The 19570-nt window shown below is 36.4% G+C and overlaps 1 protein-coding gene across 2 annotated transcripts in view; it reads left to right on the top strand.

Moving 5' to 3' along the window:
• GALNT1 (polypeptide N-acetylgalactosaminyltransferase 1) overlaps positions 1-19570 on the top strand; it is a 169604-nt gene that overhangs the window by 38782 nt on the left and 111252 nt on the right. Inside the window, exon 1 of one of the 2 annotated variants that reach the window (XM_037805652.1) lies at positions 13193-13247. The exons of the other annotated variant lie outside the window; for it this stretch is intronic. The gene's annotated coding sequence lies outside the window, so the exon portion shown is untranslated. Of the gene's footprint in view, positions 1-13192; positions 13248-19570 lie in introns of those variants that run through there. 2 annotated transcript variants of the gene reach the window in all.

Here is a 19570-nt window from a genome sequence, read left to right as displayed (position 1 = left end):
AAAGATTAAAATATAGAAATTAAAAAAAAATTAGTACGTGTAATAAACACATTATATGTTAACATAAATGACCTATTTTTATGAAAAATAATTGTTTTCCAAAACAAAAAAAATTGGAAGTGTGGCATTGTTATACATTTTTGTAAATCTCATTAAGATCTGGCTTCATATAGCTAGATTCTCATATATGCCTTTTTGTTCTGTCTGTTATGATACCAAACCTCATGCAACCTCTGGAAAACTCAGCTCATAGAAAACTCATGAGGGAATGAGGGTAAAAGGGCAATAATGGCAGTATTAATATGAACATAGTTTTGACCTTGCAGACTTCTTGAGAGGGTCTTGGGAACCCTCAGGAATTCCTTACTACAGTTTGAGAACTGCTTCTATAGGTGAATGGTTTTCAGAATTTTTAGTAGCAGGAGTGCATTTTCATGTAATATCTTCTACGAAGCCTTGATGTATAAAACAGATAAAGGTGGAGCTGTTTGAGTTAAAGTGCATATGTGTTGGGGGGTTGGGAGGAGGGCGTTGCCCAGGAGCTCTGCCTGTCCCTTTCTTTCACATTCCTTGGCCACACTGCTGAACTGGCCAAGGGATGGATAACCTCCATGGTGGGAATATTTAGAAAGAGTGAGGCAGATGAGCATACTTTGGGGATTTCCACTTTGCTATATTTTATCTTACAGTATGTTATTTAATGGCTTTTTAAATATACCTTACTATTAATATTTTAAGCATTGATATACAACTGGTATTAATATTTTATCAAGGCTGTTTTCCTTTAAGTACATGATCATTGCTTTGCTTTCACAAAAAAAATATTTAATTGCAACCAGAGACCTAGTTTTGTTTCTGGGGTATAAAATTTTTCCAATTTTGTAGAAATAAGAAAATTTACTGAAATTTGCAACAACTTTATAGAAATATTTGCGTATTGAACATTATCTAACTTAGATTTTCTAAGACAATGAGTTATCTTTGCACATCTGAGAGTATGTAAAATAAAATTCAGTTAAGTCTCAGTATCAGGCAAAAGTAAGGAGATGGAGGAAGTTAAATTTGGGAATTTGGAAGTTTCATTCTGCTTGACAAATACGGAGGACTTCTTGAGGATTGAGCATGGAGGAGAATGTCAGCTGACAGTAAGACTCGAGCGTGGTCAGTGCTTTAGGCATCATTTCCACTAGCGAGTTTTAGCGTGTTGCTGTGTTAAACTGCTGTATTTGTCTGCCTTGGGAAACATTCTCCACTTTGTTTTGTTTTTATGTGAAACAGTTTCTCATTTTTTCCCCTTTTGGTTTGAAAAAGAGGTCATAAGCAAAGTTCCTATAAAGCTTCTATTCTTACAAATAAATCCTGTCTTTAAGTTTTGTAGGCTCTGCTTTTTGTGAGTTTTGTCTGACAGACAACATAAAATGTACTGGAATATTAATTCAGTACCTGCACTAAATCATTTAAAAAAGAGAAAGATCATCTGTTACATACAATTATAACAGTCTTGTATACAATATAAGATCTAACTTTATTGCGTAATAGATGTAAGAAAAGATACAGAGAAAAGCAATAAAAATAATTACAGGGCTGAAAACTAATGTCTTTGTTTTGGAGTTAAATATTTTAAGGTGTGACTTAATAATTCAGCTTCAAACTCAATTCTTTTTATGAAAGGAGGAAAACCTGTTTTTTAAAGAGTTATAAATAGGGCATATCTCCATAAAAGACACAATGAGATATTATTGGACAGATTATCTTCTAGATTAGACTTAACATTCAAAAGAACTGTCAAGTAGTGACACCAATTAAATTCTAATTAAATTTAGAAATATGAAAGATAATTCTGCTATTTAACCATTCTTTCAGTAAACATTAAAGTGCCTACTGTGATTCTGTCATTTTATTTTTAAATTTTTTTTTTTAAAAAGGTAATAGCATAACTTTTTGAGCAGTACTTCCTATTATTAATAGTAGAGTGTGCCCCTATTTCTTTGAAGTGAATGGAGTCATGTAGTAGTAACTTGTCCATAGGCAGTTCTCCATCCTACCTCACCAAGCCAAGAGGAAAATACTCATTGTTTTCTTGTAATTTTGTGTTTAGTAAAAATTAATTGGTGGTATGTTGTGGGGAAGTACTAAATGTTTTAGTAACAGCTACCTTGTTCATGATTGCAGCCCCTCATCCCTGAGTATTCCTGATCCTTTTTACCTGACTATTCTATTTTCTTCTTTCTTTCCATTGTACTTACTAACATCTATAATACAATGTAATTTACTTATGTTTGTTATTTGTGTCCTGGTTTGCTAATGCTGCCATTTTGCAAAACACCAGAAATGGATTGACTTTTATAATGGGGGTTTATTTGGTTACAATAAGGACAGATAACATAAAATGTACTGGATAACGTGTTCAAGGTAAGCCATCAACAATCGGGTACCTTCACTGAAGGATGGCCATTGGCGTCCAGAAAACCTCTGTTAGCTTGGAAGGCACGTGGCTGGCATCCACTTGCTCCCAGGTGGCATTTCAGAATGGCATTGTCCAAAATGTTGCTCTTGGGACATTTTGTCCTCTCTTAGCTGCAGCTGCTCTGAAGTCCTTCTGTTTGTGAGCCCCTTTATAAGACTCCAGTGAACTAATCAAGGCCCACGCTGAATGGGCAGGGCCACACCTCCATGGAAACATTCAGAGGTCACACCCTGATGAAAGGTGTCACTCACAGTTGGGTGGGTCACATCTCCATGGAAACAACCTAATCCAAATGTTTCAACCTAATCAAGACTAAATATATCTGCCCCCACAAGATTGCATCAAAGAACATGGCATTTTCAGTTTGCTTTCTGCTTCTCTCCTCCCATGTAAAATCTCTGAAGGCATCAATCTTTGTTTAGTTTACTGATGGATGCCAAGTACGTAGAACAGTGTCTGACACACATTTATTAACTGAATGAACCACTTTCCCTTTGGCGTTGAGAAGTAGAGATGCATTTATTTCCTCTGTGAAAGGTACTTAGCAGACTATTCAAAATGTTTAGAGACTTTTGAATGTTTAGTGTGGCAGATGAGAGAGTCACAAAAAGCCCCCTGTAATGAAACAAACATACTGAACCAAATACTCAGAATACCTTTTAAATTCATAGTTGAGCTGACAAGAAAATAAGGAAACTCCTTAGAAGCCCAAATCAAGAAATCCTAAATCCAGGGAGGTAGTCTTTTGGTGATGCTGGCTGCTTTGCTGGGGGTACAGGCACCTGTGGATCTTTGGAAGCCTACGGTTTTGTATGGTGACCATGGGATATTGGAAAGAGTCTAGGGATCAAATTACAAGATGAGAAGTAGATTCAGAGACTCTTTGTATAAAGCTGAAACTCCCTGAAATGTGTTGATGGGTAAACCAGGGGAGAAAACATTCCACAGAGGAGGGGTTAGGAGGTGGAGAGTGAGGATTGGGGAGAGTAGGCGTGAGGTAAGAAGGGTTGCTGTTTCAGCTTGTCTTTCATGGAAGGGTAAAATAGTCTCCTGTGAGAAATTAAAACTACGAGTCTACTCTTACTAGATTTTGGAGTTAGAGTTCATACTACCTGGATGGCACAAAAAGCACAAGCCAAGATTGTAATGAAAATTGTTCTCAGGTTGTTAGGGACTGAGAAGCAAACCACATCTTCTCTGGAGGAATATAGGAACACCAGCCTCAGAAAATTGACACAGGCAGATTTCTAGGAGTATGAGCTCTCAATAAAAATGAATAAATAAAATAAAAAATACTTCAAGACACATTGAGTTAATAGGAAACCATGTAGTCAGGCATTGAAAAATTACAGATGATCTATTTGACAGAGAATATAAGTATGTTTAATATATTTATAGAGTATAAAAATATGACTAAGGAACAAGAGGCTATCAAAAATGTGTAGGCAAGCTGAATTCAGCAATGCATAAAGGAAATACTACATAATGAACAGTCTATTCCAGGAAGGCAAGGTTGGTCCTGCCTAGAAATCTATTAATGTGATTATCCATATGAATAGTTTAGAGTTAGAAAACCATGTGATCATCCTAAATGATGCAGAAAAAGCATTTACTAAGATTCAACATTCTAATAAAAACTCACACTGAACTAAGAAGGGACGATTCATAACCCAACAAGGGCATCTATAAAAATCCTACTACAAACATCATACCTAATTGATAAACATTAAAAGCATCCCTTTAAAAATGAGCAACAATGTAAGAATGTCCCGTTACTTCATCTTTCCAAAATTGCCTTGGAGGTGCTAGCCAGTGCAATAAGACAAGAAAAAGTTACAGTGCTATAATGAAGGTACAAAATGCTCATTCCTTTTAGTAAATATAAATATCTATATAGAACATTCAAGGAATCTACAGATAAATTTTTAGGCTTTATAATAGTTTAGCAACTTGCTGAATATAGGGGGTCAGTGTAGAAAAGTTTTTGTTATTCTTAACTAGCAGTATATAATAAAAATGTAATAAAATTATTTTATAAGAGTCAAAAAATGCTACCTGGGAATATAAAAAGAGGTGGTAAGATCTTTACATAGAAAGTTATAACAGAGTATTGAAAGAAATAAAGAAGACCTAAATGAATGTGGGGGCATACCATGTCCAAGGATAGAAAGACATTTTTGTAAATATATTACCTGTAATTCATATATAAATTCATTGCAGTTCCAATGAGGTCCCTTCAGGGTGTGGTTTTATTTGTTTGCTTTTGTGGAACTTGATGAGTTAAATCTAAAATTTATTTGGAAAAGCAAAGAACTGAGAAAACCCAAGATACCCAAGATATTCCTGAAGATCACTTGTCCTACCATATTTTTAGACTTAATGTAAAATTTTAAAAATTGAGATAGTGTAGAAATAGGGCAAAGATAGACAAATGAATAATGAAAGAGAATTGGGCCAACAAACAGAACTGTTGTCCCTACATTGAAACCCAATGAGATGGTATTACAAATCAAATAAGGAATAGAGGACTTTTTAAATGGTGTTGGGATTATTGTTTAGCCACATTGAAAAAAATAAAATTGGTTTCTTATTTTATGCATATAAAAATATCAATCCCAGATGGATTAAAAACTTAAATGTGAAAGACAAAACTTAATCCTTTAGAATAAAGTATTAGAGAGTATTTTATGACCACAGGATAGAAGGGCTTTCTTAACTATATGCCGGAAGCACAGTTGTTGAAGGAAAAGGTTAATAAATGTGTTTATTTTAAAGTTAAGTTCTTTTGTTTTATTCTTTAACCGAAAAAGAGTATAGAGTAACTACAAGAAGGGGAATACATTTGTAACACATACAATTGACAAAGATTTTTTTCATCACAATAATATGTATATAAATATATATGTAGGCACATATGTCAGTATGAGAAAGGTAAATGAGCAAAAGAAAGGAAGAACCACTTTACAGAAGAAAACTGATGGCCAATAAATACATCATAGGGAAATGCAAATTAAAGCTACATTGGAAAAAATGTAAAAATTGGGCAGTATCAGACCACTGCAATACTCTATGGCAGACATCTGCAGAATTTCTGTAAAGGGCTAGCTAGTAAATATTTTAGGCTCTGCACATCTTGCAGTCTCTGTTGCAATTACTGAGCTTTGCTGTTGTAGCTCGAAAGTAGCATAAACCATATATATATGAGTGGATGTGGCTGTCCCCCCATAAAATTTTATTTAAAAAATAGTAGTTTGCTGACCCCTGCTCTATGGCACTAAAATTAAAGAAGTATTAGTACATGAACATGGATGAGTCTGAAGAACATAATGTTGGATTTAAAAGGTTGCGAAAGAATACATATGGTATGATTCCATTTGTTTCACTTCCAGAGGTGGACAATATAAAAGGTACAGATTTATGGGTTTTATCTTGGTTACTGAGACATGACTAATTTTGAATTCTGTCTTTGGGACTTTGGCCAAATTACTTGTCTTTTAAAGGTGTCAGTTTTCTTATTTGTAAAATGAGGACCATAATAGTACCCTAGCTCTTTGGGATGTTGGGAGGATTACATTATATAATGCCTCTAAAAGTGCTTGGCACGTAGTAAGTGCTCAGTAATTGTTACGCTTTTCTTCTCCTCCTTTTAGCAAGTTTCAAACTTATATTCCTGTTTTAAGAGAAAGGGTAACCTTTATTGACTTGGGAACTCAAGGGTAGTTTTTATCTGGTCTTGCACTGCATATGGCTAATGTGACTAGTACTGAGGCTTGAAATGTCCTCCCTCTGATGGCTTAAATAATGTTTAATTTCTTTTACATAGTACAGCTTGTAAGACTTTTTGATGTTTTAATGTCATGTTTGAATTACCAAACTCAGTTATTGTAGCTTGCTAAATCCTTGGCAAAAACAAACAGCTTCCAGTATCACTTGTCCTTTTTAGAATTTAGTATTGCCGATGACTCCTTTCCTAGAAATCTATTCTCCTTTGGTTTATGATGCCATTCTCCAGATTCTTCTCTGAAAGAAGAATGTTGATCTCCCCATACCTAAACTTCTGACATTTCACCTTCCTCAACTGAAAAACAAAGAGAAAACTCACCTCAAAGGTTGTTGTTAGAATAAAAATATCTTAGTGCATAATCACCCATAGATGAACTCCCTACTCATAGATTCTGATTCAGTTAGGATGCGATAGGGCCTGGTATGAAAACAAACAGAACATGAGTAGTTCCTCTTCCATTTGAGTAGCAATGATGCATGAATGTAATGCATATGGCACATAACAGGCATTCAGATAGCTTGCTTCCCTTTTCTTCCATCTGTGGCCACTGTTCTCATGTTCTTCTTTCTGAACACCCAGATTTCTTTATCACAGGTGTTCATATTACCTGCCTCCTTAAGGAAGTGTTGAGATTGATTCCTGTCCCCCACAAAAGGTATGTTCAGGTCCCAGCCCCTAGTCCCGTGGGTGTGAACCTGTTTGTAAATGGGACTTCTGAAGATGTCCTCCGTTAAGTTGTGCCCACACCTTAATCCAGTATGGCTGAAGTCCTACAAGCAAAGGAAATTGAACATGGAGGAGGAAGCCTTGGGGAGCAGCCAGAAGCTGGAAGTCAGTGGAAGCCAGAGAGAAAGGAGAAGATACCACTTTGTAACTTTCCACATGACAGGAAAGCCAAGGAATCCCAAAGATTGCTGGCCAGCCAGAAGAAACTCACGTCAGAAGGAAACAAGCTTTCTAGCCTCTGAAACTGTGAGCAATAAATTCCTGTTGTTAAGCCAACCCATTTTATCTTACTTATTTAGCAGCTGGGAAACTAGCTCATCTTTGTTCTCCCAGTGTTGACAGAAATGCTTGACATATAGGAAATAAATTCTTAATAAATTTGAGTGATTGAAGGTATACATGCCTTTGGTTTTGTTGATCAAAAACCAGTGTTAGCAATACCAAAGAAGGATGTAAAATCCACTGGTAATTTTAATTTAGCTTTTACCTATGTGAAACACATTTAAAAGTGATTCCTTTTTTTAAACTTTGTATTTCAAAAAATTCTAACATATGTAAAAGTAGAGGGAATAGTTAAATGAACCCCTTTAAATCTGTTTCACATCCTCCAGAGACAGCACAGATGAGGATTTTATCATACTAGCTTCATCTCTCAATCTCCCATTATTTTAAAGCTCTATGAGACATCATGTCATTTTACCTGCAGTAGTCTTCAGTATGAATCTCTTTAAAATGAATACATTTTTGTATATAACCACAGTGCCATTTTCATTCCTGATAAAACTAACAATAATTTCTTAGTGTCATCTAATATCTCTTCTATAGTCAGATTTCCCCAGTGGTCCCTAAAGCATGTTTTTGAGTTAGTTTGTTAGACTTAGAAATAAAACGGGATCCACACATTACAGTTGGTTGTTATGAAAAAGCTCTTCTTACAGAGAAACAAAGTAATACCTAGTTTTTATTATTCCTTTCCTTTCCCCGCTTCTTTTCTCTTTTTATAACTTTCCTTGGTAATTACAATTCTTAATAATGAAACCACAAACTTTGCTTTATCAGTTAAATGTTTTGTCTTTTCTAGAAAGAATACTTTGCTGTTCCTTTTTTTGGGGGGGTGGGGTGGAGTGGGACGGTGAGGTGGGGAATCAGGCACTTAACCTATATAAGACAGTATTCCAGTTAACAGCATGGCAAAATGCAAAAGTAAAGTTATAGTTAAATTGAACTGTTCTCTCTAGTGCATTGAAGTAGCATTTGGGCAGTAGTATTGTTAGAACATACTATGTAAAATTATTTTGTATTTATTAGAAAGTATGCCCTTTGATACTGTTTAAATATATCTTTTAAACATTTTATAGTTATCCCTCTTGAATTTATAGTTTAAGGAAGGAAGATGAAACTTGGCTATAATAGTGTGTGCATTTGGAAAAGACTGTTCATGGATGATCTTAGTTCTTAAATTCTCTAAAGCTAAAGTAGAGAAATGTCATCTGCAAAAAATTTTTCAGTTATACTTTTATCAGTAATAAGGACAAATATGTGTGACTGTTTAGTGTATTTAAGCAGGAAAGAAAAGATAACCCAAGTTTTTAGAAATTTTAGCAGAATATAATTTTGAGAATTAGATGGAATTTTTTTTCAATGCAGAAAAAATGGCTTTAGTTATTGATGTGAATTAAATAGCATGGTTACTTCAGGAACTTTTCAGCAGTTTACTTTTTTTTAATTGATCTTTTTATTTTTATATTTAATCATGTCTCCCCTCAGTTATTTTATTCTATTTAATTATTTCATTTTTTTATTGTGAACTTTAACATATATAGAAGTTTACTTTTAACTTTTTATTATGTTATTAAGTAAATAACAGCTTAATTGTAGTGTTTTTTTTTTGTTGTTGTTTTTGGTTCTGAAAGCAAGAAGCAAATCCTGTAATCTGCTCCCAAAGAGCTGAAAAAAATCCCGAGAATAGGCACTTGAGATGCTATCTCCTGGTATAGATCTTAACTAGTATCAATGCAGAAGCAACCTGAGACTACAGGAAAACAGCCTTGGGGGGAGTGAGGCAGAAAAATAGCTGGTCACAGAAACAGAAGGCAGAGGGTCAGAAAGTTAAGTAAAATCAGCAAGAGAGAATGCAGAACAATCATTATATAGTTACAAGCTACGTAAAGAAGTTAAATGGCATTAGGGAGAAAACAAATAAGAAAAAAACCTGATGTACCAAACAGCTGACTAGTTAAGGAAAAAAAAATGAACAGAATGTGTATTTTGCAGTTTGTGGTATGTGCAATAAACCTGTGAAGTAGAATTCATGACTAAGTAGAGCACTATCTTTCTGTAACATGCGAAATGAACAGTCTTCTGATTTGTTGTGTTTTTCACACAGTAACTGAAATATTTCAGGCCATTATTTTGGGCCAAAATCTAAGATCTGCTCTCACCCCAAATTTCTGTTTTTATTTGGTCTGTTGAGCAAATTTTGAAACTTTTTAGATCCTAAAAGGTCACTTAAGTTTAATAGCCAAGTAACATCAGCGAGTGTTTTAAGTGAAATTGTTCTCTACCTTGATTCAGATGAGAAACCACAGACCTTCGTGTTTGCAGTTGTGCAAGACAAAGTTCTGTCCTTTGATGATTGTTCTTTCTTCTCATCTCCCAGATGATCCAGTTGTGGAGGAGGAGAAGTATGTCACTGAACTCTGGGGAATTCATGGAGAAGGAAAAATAGGGGAAAGGGAGGGACAACAGAGATTTCCATTTAGTCTACAAATTGTTTTTAGTCTTCCTCATGCCTAGCCCAACGCCAAGAGACTGCAGGAACTTGCAGTCTTATTTGTTATCCAAACTGGCAAAGGCAGTACTGGTGGCAATAGTATCGTAACTGTGCTCTCAGAATGTGGTTAGCAAGTTTCCAGTGAATTCTTGATTCACTCTGGTTGGCCACCTTGTCGGGTATGCATGTCATCTTTGCATTTTGGTTTGATCTGTAGGCCAACAGTTGTCTGTGGGTAACATTTGAGACTCTCTGTTTAAAGTCTGAGGAATAAAAGATATTTTTTTACTAAGAAAAAATTTAGGACCTATGGAAAAGTACAGAAGATAAGGAACAATCATGTATCCACCTTTCCCCTGTACCTTATCTTATATTTTGTCCTGCTTGTTTCTGTGTCAGTGTTAGGTTCAGCTTTATCTAAAAGATCCTGACACTTTTCCCTGCTACAAATAATAATAATAAAAAAGATGCTTTAAACAAGATGGAGGTTGTTTTTCTCTGAATAAAAAAAGTCCTGAAGCACATAGTTAAGGAATGGATATGACAGCTGTGTGGTCATCAAGAACCCAGCTCCTTTTATCTTCCTGTTTTGCGATTGTTAGCTTGTGGCTTTACTTCTCAAGGTCATTTTATGGTTGCAAGAAGGCCCTTGCAGCTCCATCCATCAAGTTCATATTCCAGGTAGCAGGATAAAGGAGGGATTAAGGGCTAAAGGACCCATATCCTGTGGAGACTGCAAAGCTGCAGGAGGAGAAGGGGCTGGCTTCTTTCTGCTTCTGTTTCCTGTGAGCATCATCCCACTAACACTTCTTCACCCTTGCAGGGGCAGGTCTTCTCATAGTGGCAGCTGAATCTTAATTTGTAATTTTTCTAACACTTGTAAAACCAGCCTCATCACACCCCTCTTAGAGAAATCACCAACCAACAAGTGCCCCCTTCTCAGAGGTCTGGGTCCCAGGCCCACCGGGTCCTCCTCCAAGCTCTGTCACCCCAGCCAGCCAAGTAGCGTCCCCTCCTTATGTGTCTGAGTTTCACCTCTCTGGGTCCCAGCCTCTAAGCTTCCAAGTTCTGGCAATTCTAAGCTCGTCCTTTTGTTCCTCTAGGTCTAGGGGAAGTTCTACTTCCTCTGATTCCTTAGAGTTCTCTTTTTACCCTTTCAGTTACCTAATTATCATTTTTTTTTTTTTGTATTAAATCATTTCTCTCTATATAAATGGTTTCTTTCTCTTGACTGAAACTTGGTCCTAAAAAAACAGACTTTTCAAATATGGACGTGTGAAATTGTTTTGGTTATGTCTTTGGGGTTCAGTTAAGAACTGAGTTCCTTGGGAAGCTACCAGTGAGAAATGAGATGCTGATAATCCATAGCATGCAGTGATATCCATATTTAATCAGATTATCACCTGTGATTGATTGAGATGAAATGGAACTAAAGCAAGTGCTTTGGGGACCCAAGTGGCTGCTGTACTTGATTATTTTGGCAATAATAAGGACTATAAGAACTGTGTTATTTTATTGGTTTCTAATTCCTTTTTGTAATCTGCAAGATTTTAATCTTTTTTTTTTTTTTTTTTTTGAGAACCCAAATGCTAAATTTATTATTGATGAAGTCCATGTTAAAGAACATATCTTACAGTGAGTGAAGGTCAACTTGCTAATTCTTGACCCACTGTCTAGACCTTGATGTAACCCACCCTAGTAGAGTTTGAGTTTGCAGCCCAGACCTCTGACTTAGATCACTGCCTCTCACTGTTGCAGGTGGGGAAGGAAAGAGAGAGACTTGGGGTCCTTTCCAAAAATCACTCCATTTTCCATTGCTGATAGCAGTGATGTATTTCTGTATTTCCTAGTGTCTGAGTTCACAGTTAGGGGAAAGATGTACATTTTCTCAAACTGCAACACAGTGTTCTATAGTAATGATTTGACATTTGTAGCCAAGAGAAAAAAGTAAAAATTTCAGAAGAAATTAATGTCTTCCCCTAACCATTGCCCTTCAGACTCCTTAGCATGATAGTCAAGATTTTCCCTGTTCGAAATACACCCCTTCAACAATATTTCCCATTTCCCCTACTGTCGCCAAGACATTCCCTGCTTCTCTATTTTAGCTCATATGTCTTTGTCTATTTGAAATGTCCTGTTGTCCCTGTCTAACTCAAACCAGTTCCTCAGTTGTTCCTCCTGCTAGTTTCTCTCTATTGTACATTGCAGCCCCTTATAATTTTTGGTACCTTTTGCTGAGATGTCAAGGCATTTGTAAATTTGTAGTGCCATGCAAACTTACCTTGTTACCTCTCCCACTAAACTGTAAGCTTGTTGAGGACAGGGATGGACCTTTTTTATATTTCAGAACACTTAATATAGTATCTTGCACGTATTTGACATTTATTAAAGTTTGAGTGAAGTAAGTATATGTGATTCTGAGGTAGATTAAATAATTCTGTGGGCATGTTATATACCAAATTTCAGTTTGTAGCTATTTAAATTTATATTGAAATTCTACTTCTAAATAGTCTCCTCTGTAAGGGTAGATCCCTTAATTTGAATCCTTCATTGCGTCACATCTTCCCTTTTTTCTTTGCAGGATCCATCCCTAGCTAAATCAGTAATTGTAGATTGTAGAACAGTGTATCAGGATTTTTTTTTTTTACTGTAGTAACAAAATACCCATTAAAAAACAAAGCTTTATTATCTCATAACAAGAAGTCTGGACATAGGAGGTTTGGGGGTTGTTTTGTTCCACAGTTGCATGATACTGTTAGGGTCATGTGCTTTCCATGTTTTCACTTTTCTATCCTCAGCATGTTGATGATTAACTTCTCTCATGGCCCCAAGATGGCTATAGTATTTCTAGGTATTCTTTATAAACAATATCCAAAGGCAGAAAATTATAGTTTCTTCTTGAGCATCTCTGTGAGGGAGCATAACTTTTCCTGAATGCTTCCCAACAGACTTCCCTGCGGGTCTCCAATAGGCTAGGATTTGGTCCTTTGTAGGACCAATCAGGAATAGGTGACCTAGCAGAGAATGATCTCGTGAATTCAGTTGAGTTTCTAATGCAGTGAAAAATCATGAGAGGTGGGAGTAGGGTAAGCAATAAACAATGTTTGCTATAGGTTTCTTTGGCCTTCCCATCTGGGAAGTTAATATCCTCATAGATTTCTAGGAAGAAGAAAGATGATTTTATAATATTTCTACTAAGCTTGGTGTTGGAGCTCAGTAATTAATACTTTATTTATTGACTCATTGATGTAATAAATATTAATTGGACACCTGTTGAGTTTCAGGCACTGTGCTTAGTATTGGGGAAGTAGATGAACAGGGCTTGGGTCTTGCCTTCAGGTGGCAGTTGGCCTATAGTCCAGCAGAGCAGGCAGCTGAGGTAAGAAGGCAAGATAGAGTTATTCCTTAATAAACTGATTTTAGGAAATTTATTTCTCAACAGGAGATGTGGGACATATGGATTTGGGATATGAATTCATTTGAAAAACCACTTTGGGGTAAGTTGATAGTTGGGAATGAATGACTTCAGGATTGCATTTATTTTTCTTTACATTGGGGGTTAATCTTAACAGCTCTCTATGTTTGGAATCTTAGGTTGATTAGACTTGATACCTCCTATGCACAAAAGAGAATGACTTGTACAACTGCTTTAGGATTTGGTATTCTAGGGTCTGGTATCTCCAGGGCGATAAGATTCAGAAAATGCACTGCAACAGGTCTTCTGAAATGAAGGAATTACTGTATTTCCCTGAAAAGAAGAAGAAAAGAGAATTAAACTGAAACTCCAGTTAAATAATTTGAGAAATGTAACCCATCAAGCATAGCCCAAGTGCCAATCAGTATATTCACTTCTCGTTAGGGAGGTTGATGTGAAACTAAATGTATACCAGGTTCAGAAATAAATATTTATTATATAGGGTTTAACCTTCTTGAGTGTACCCAGTGATCCTGTCATGTGGTCTGGAAATAACTCACAGAACCGGTGTTGAAGATACAGGGTGAGAGTTTGTCTCCGAGCTTCTCTTTGCAGTACTCTGAATGGCCATTTGAATTCTCATTGCATCAGCACACATATAAAAGGTCCTGATGGTTTGTTTCATTTAAGAAGGTACCTCTAGAAATACAATTTATTATATTTTGAATATGTACTATGGTGTGTGAGTGCTTTGTGCATTACCTAATTTAATTTAGTGCAATGGGACTATAAGGTGGGTATTGTTTTTCTTATTTAAAGGAATAAAGAAGCCCAGGTTTAAACAGAAAAAATAACATTGCTAGGATCATGTAATTAGTGTCAGAACTGAAATTTTTTTTTTTAATTAAATTCAGTTTTATTGAAATACATTCACACACCATACAATCATCCATGGTATACAATCCACTGTCCACAGTATGATAACATAGTTATGCGTTCATCACCACAATCTATCTCTGAACATTTTCCTTGCATCAGAAAGAACCAGAACAAGAATAAAAAATAAAAGTGAAAAAAGAACACCCAGATCATCCCCCCGTCCCACCCCATTTGTCCTTTAGTTTTTATCCCCATTTTTCTACTCATCCATACACTAGATAAAGGGGGTGTGATCCACAAGATCTTCACAATCACACTGTCACCCCTTGTAATCTACATTATTATATAATTGTCTTCAGGAGTCCAGACTGCTGGGTTGGAGTTTGGTAGTTTCAGGTATTTACTTCTAGCTATTCCAATACATTAAAACCTAAGAGGTGTTATCTATATAGTGCATAAGAATGTCCACCAGAGTGACCTCTCGACTCCATTTGAAATCTCTCAGCCACTGAAACTATTTCGTCTCATTTTGCACCCCCTTTTGGTCAAGAAGATACTCAGTCCCACGATGCCGGGTCCACATTCATCCCCGGGAGTCATATTCTGCATTGCCAGGGAGATTTATAACCCTGGGAGTCGGGTCCCACATAGCGGGGAGGGCAGCGAGTTCACCTGTCCGAGATGGCTCAGTTAGAGAGAGAGAGGGCCACATTTGAGCAACAAAGAGGTACTCGGGGAGACGCTTAGGCACAATTACATGCAAGTTTAGACTCTGCTTTGCAGTAACGAGCTTCATAAGGGCAAGTCCCATGATCGAGGGCTCAGCACATCAAACCGCCAGTCCCAATGTTTGTGAGAACATCAACACCAGTCCAGGTGAGGATGCCCAACACATCCACACCTTCCCCCAGATCCTCGGGGCTGGGGAAGGGGAGGCTGTAAATATATTTTTTATTATCTGCCCAAATTACTCTGGGATGTGTCACTATTTCACTCCAGCCTATACTAACCTACTGTATCTCACTTCCTATTCAAAGCAGAACTGAAATTTGAACCAAGATTTGAACCTAAGCATTTGGTCTAATAGACACTTGCTTTTGTTTTAATATGGTAAGTGTGTTGGGGTTCCCCAAAACCATCCCCAGGTTCAGTGATTGGCTAGGATGACACAACTTAATAGTCATACAGCTATGGTTTATTATAGGAAAAAAGATACAAATCACATTTGGCGAAGGGAAAACATGCATGGGTGAAGTCTAGAGGAAACCAGATGCAAGCTTCCAAGAGTCCATTCTCTGGAGTCACATATGATAGTTCCTCTAGCAACAGATTGTGACAACATGTGAAATGTTGTCTACCTGGGAACCTCATTAGAAGATTCACTGCCCAAGATTTTTATTGGGGGCTGGTCACATTTGTCTAGCACATACCAAAATTCTAGACACCCCCAAAGGAAAACAGGTATTTAGCATAAACTGTATTGTTTGTACAGATAATCTAGGCACAGTGAGCCACATTTATCACTTAGGGTAAGTTTTATATCAGTGTGGGAAACTAATTACCACTCAGGTTCTCAGATGCCAGCCAGAGGGCCAGTCTTGCAAGCAGACCTACCTAAGGATAGCAGTTTCAAACCTGCTATGTTAACTCTTTACTGCATGCTGAATTATTCATTTAAGGAGTTCTGACAAATAAGGAAAACAATAAATGGTATCTGTATTCAGGGTTCCATGACAACCCTCCGGGGATTTGCTGGAAGGACTCACATGTCTCAACATAAAATTATACTCAGAGCTAAGGTTTATTACTACAGCCAAGGAGCTAAGGTTTATTACTACAGCAGGAGCAGCAGGAAAAAGATACATGCACGCAAAAGCTAAAGAGGTCAGACACAGGCTTCCAAGTCCTCTCTCTGTGAGAATCATGTGGACATGTTTCTCTCTCCTGCTGCAAATCATAGATATTTGTACAAAATGTGTCTCCCCAGGGAAGCCCACTTGAGTGCTGCAATCCAGAGGTCTTCCAGGAAGTTGGTCACATAGACACATTCCTGCCTTGTGACCAGCCTTGGTAGCTGAATCTTGGGCCCTCAGACCAGATATCAGGTGTACATCATGAATCTTCCTGTTTGCTTTAAACAATGCTGACAACCTGGTACATTTTGACCCACTGTCTCAGAAATGCAGAACAACATTATTAACCAGTGACTGTGTGATCATTCCAGGAGTTTAGTTCCCAGAGTTTGGCCAGTGGTCATTGCTGTGGCTCCAGGCACCCCCCGAGACGAACCAGAACTGAGCAAACTAGACCTACTGTGCTAATTCTCTCTCCTCGGAATCGTACATGAAATAATTTTGTGTTTACAGAATGCAGTAGTTGGTTCTAGATTATTTTCTTTAGAACTTGAGAGTCTAATTTAAAGAAAATAATTGATGGTAGAAATAGTTGGTAAATGTCACTTATCTGAGGGAAAGTTTGTAGATTCTTTACTTTTAGAGATTTATATAATGATGACTGTTGGATTTGTAACAGATGTTACAAAATTAACTTTCATTTTATGAGGGTCTTCCTTGTTGAGAGGCACTTAAAAACAGATTTTTTTAATGGAATTTGTAGATTCCCAGAAATATGTTTTGCAGAAAGAAAATAACCTATTAGTTTAAATATTGCCTAATCCTAGGATTTGGGACCAATTTTAACTACTTCCTTTATTATTATTTGAAACTCTTCTTTTATGCAAAAATGAAAGACAAAGTGAATGGAGAAAGTTCTGTGCTTGAAAATGGAAAGTTCTGAGTTAAAGTTAAATGGATATCCTTATTTTTCCTTATTGCAGAACTTCACAGAGTTTTTAGTGCAATGATGCGCAATGTGAATCTCCCAGGGCAAATAGAGTGTGTAACATTTCCCTAACTTACTTGAGCATGGGATCTCCTTAGTGAGGCATCTCTCTCAATATGGACTCTATAGGAGCGGTGTTTTTTTAGAACAGAACACAAGAACAGTGGGACACCATTAAAGGGTTTTAGATAAAGGAGGGCCAGAAATAAAACAACTATAGAAAAAAACTTATTTTAAACAAAACCTTGGTGCAGAAATGTTAGTATTTTATACAGCCTTCCTATTAGAAACTTCCCTATCTGGACATTGTTTTCCCCTCTGCTTCCTGAGTGGATGTGTCTTTTGGGGATGTGAATGGCATGTCTCATAGACAGTGTTTAACACTGATTAGGTGCTCAGAGCTTCCCTGGTGTAGGTCATTGCCTTCAGACTCACACCATCCACAGGGCCTGATACGGTGTTAAGACTGTAGTTGGCCAAGACTAAGTAAATATTACAGAATGCATGAATGAGTTGCGGTTCTATAAGACTGAAACTTTTTTTTTTAAATAACAGCAATATAACAGACATAACAAAAGTTAGCTACTATACACTTATTTTAATAATGCACCATTCTGTAAAACAGTTTTGGAACTTTTAGACTTCTCTTGTATTTAACTCCTCTTCTCATCACCAACTTCTTTTTATGACCTCTGATTTTTTTTTTGTTTCTCAGAAGATTTTAATTGTTCAACCATAAATATTTAAATACTAGATTTTTTGCAGTAGGTGGAATATCATTTTTTAATTCATTTTTATTGAGATATATTCACATACCATACAATCATCCAGAGTGTGCAGTTGTTCACAGTACCATCAAATAGTTGTGCAGTCATTACCCCAGTCTATTTTTTGAACATTTTCCCTGTACCAGAAAAAGTGAAAAAAAGAATAAAAAATAAAAGTAAAAAAGAACACCCAAATCAACCCCCCTCCCCATTTTTCATTTAGTTTTTTGTCACCATTTTTCTCATCCATCCATACAATGAATAAAAGGAGTGTGATCCACAAGGCTTTCGCAATCCCGCTATCACCCCTTGTAAACTGCATTGCTATATAATCATCTTCAAGAGTCAAGGCTTGCAGTTTGATAGTTTCAGGTATTTACTTCTAGCTATTCCAATGCATTAAAACCTAAAAAGGGTTATCTATATAGTGCATAAGAATGCCCACCAGAGTGACCTCTCGACTTCATTTGGAATCTCTCAGCCACTAAAACTTTGTTTCATTTCATTTCGCATCCCCTCTTCGGTCAAGAAGATGTTCTCAATCCTCACAGTGTCAGGTCCAGTGGAATATCATTTTAAGGAACTAAATGATCAATCACAACTACTACATTCTTTCTTTGCATTATAAAAACAAAGCCTACCCTTTAATATCAGAAATGAAACTAGGATGGCTGTTATTGCCTCCTTTGTTCATTATTGTAGTAAAGGCCTTATCAAAGTTGCTGTAATTAAAAATCAATAAACAGTAATCAGATGCATATTTATAAATTAGCAACAAACAATGTAATTTAAAAAAGAGATACTGTTTTGGGTAGAAAAAGAATCTGAAGTATCTAACAAATATATTGTAACAATTTGTTAGAAACTTTTGAAGGAGAAAATTTTAAGATTACTGAAAAATATAAACAAAAGCCTAAAGAAATGCAAAGATAGAACATTTTTGTAAATTTGAGGACTCATTATTGAATTTGAAGACTCATTATTGTAAAGATAGCAATTTTCTCCAATTATTTATAGATTTATAAAGGTTCTAATCAGAATTTCAACATTGTTGGAATTGTTGATTGTTTTTGCTAAAACTTTAAAAGCTGATTCTCAAGTTTTTAAGGAAGGCGGAAAGGTCAAGAGGAGCCAAGCCACTCTTAAAGAAGTAGTAAAAGGTGAGAAGACTTGCTTTACCAGATGATCAGGAATTATTATAAAACCATAAAAGTTAAGACAGCAGTGTGGTATTGGCATAGAACAGATCAATGAAACAGAACATAGAACCCTGGAAACTTGGTTTATGACAAAGTTGGCATTGCACACCTTTAGGAAAATAATGAACTTTTCATAAGTAGTTCATGGACAATTGGTTATCACATGAGAGAAAATGACCCTTCTATTGCAAGAAGATACCATCTAGGACTTTAATAGCTAGAGAGGGGATGTCAAAACCTGGCTTCAAAGCTTTCAAGGACAGGCTGACTCTTGTTAGAGGCTAATGCAGCTGGTGACTTAGTTGAAACCAATGCTCATGTACTATTCTGAAAATCCTAGGGCACTTGAGAATTATACTAAATCTGCTTTGCCTGTGTTCCATAAATGCATCAACAAAGCCTGGATAATGGCAATACAACATGTTTACTGAATATTTTAAGCCTACTGTTGAGACCTGCTGCTCAGAAACAAAGATCCCTTTCAAAATATTGCTACTCATTGACAATGCAATTGGCCACCCAAGAGCTTTGACGGAGATGTACATTGAGATTTATGTTGTTTTCGTGCCTGCTGATGTAACAGCCATCCTGTAGCCTGTGGATCAAGAAATCATTTCGACTTTCAAGTCTTATTATTTAAGAAGTACTTTTCTAAGGCTATAACTGCTGTAAATAGTGGTTTCTTTGATGGATCTGGGTAATATCAATTGAAAACCTTC

The sequence above is a fragment of the Choloepus didactylus genome, chromosome 16, assembly GCF_015220235.1.
Source record: "Choloepus didactylus isolate mChoDid1 chromosome 16, mChoDid1.pri, whole genome shotgun sequence".
Classification (NCBI taxonomy): Eukaryota; Metazoa; Chordata; class Mammalia; order Pilosa; family Megalonychidae; genus Choloepus; species Choloepus didactylus.
The sequence above is the reverse complement of the archived record's forward strand: the minus strand, read 5'-3'. Positions and strand labels throughout refer to the sequence as shown.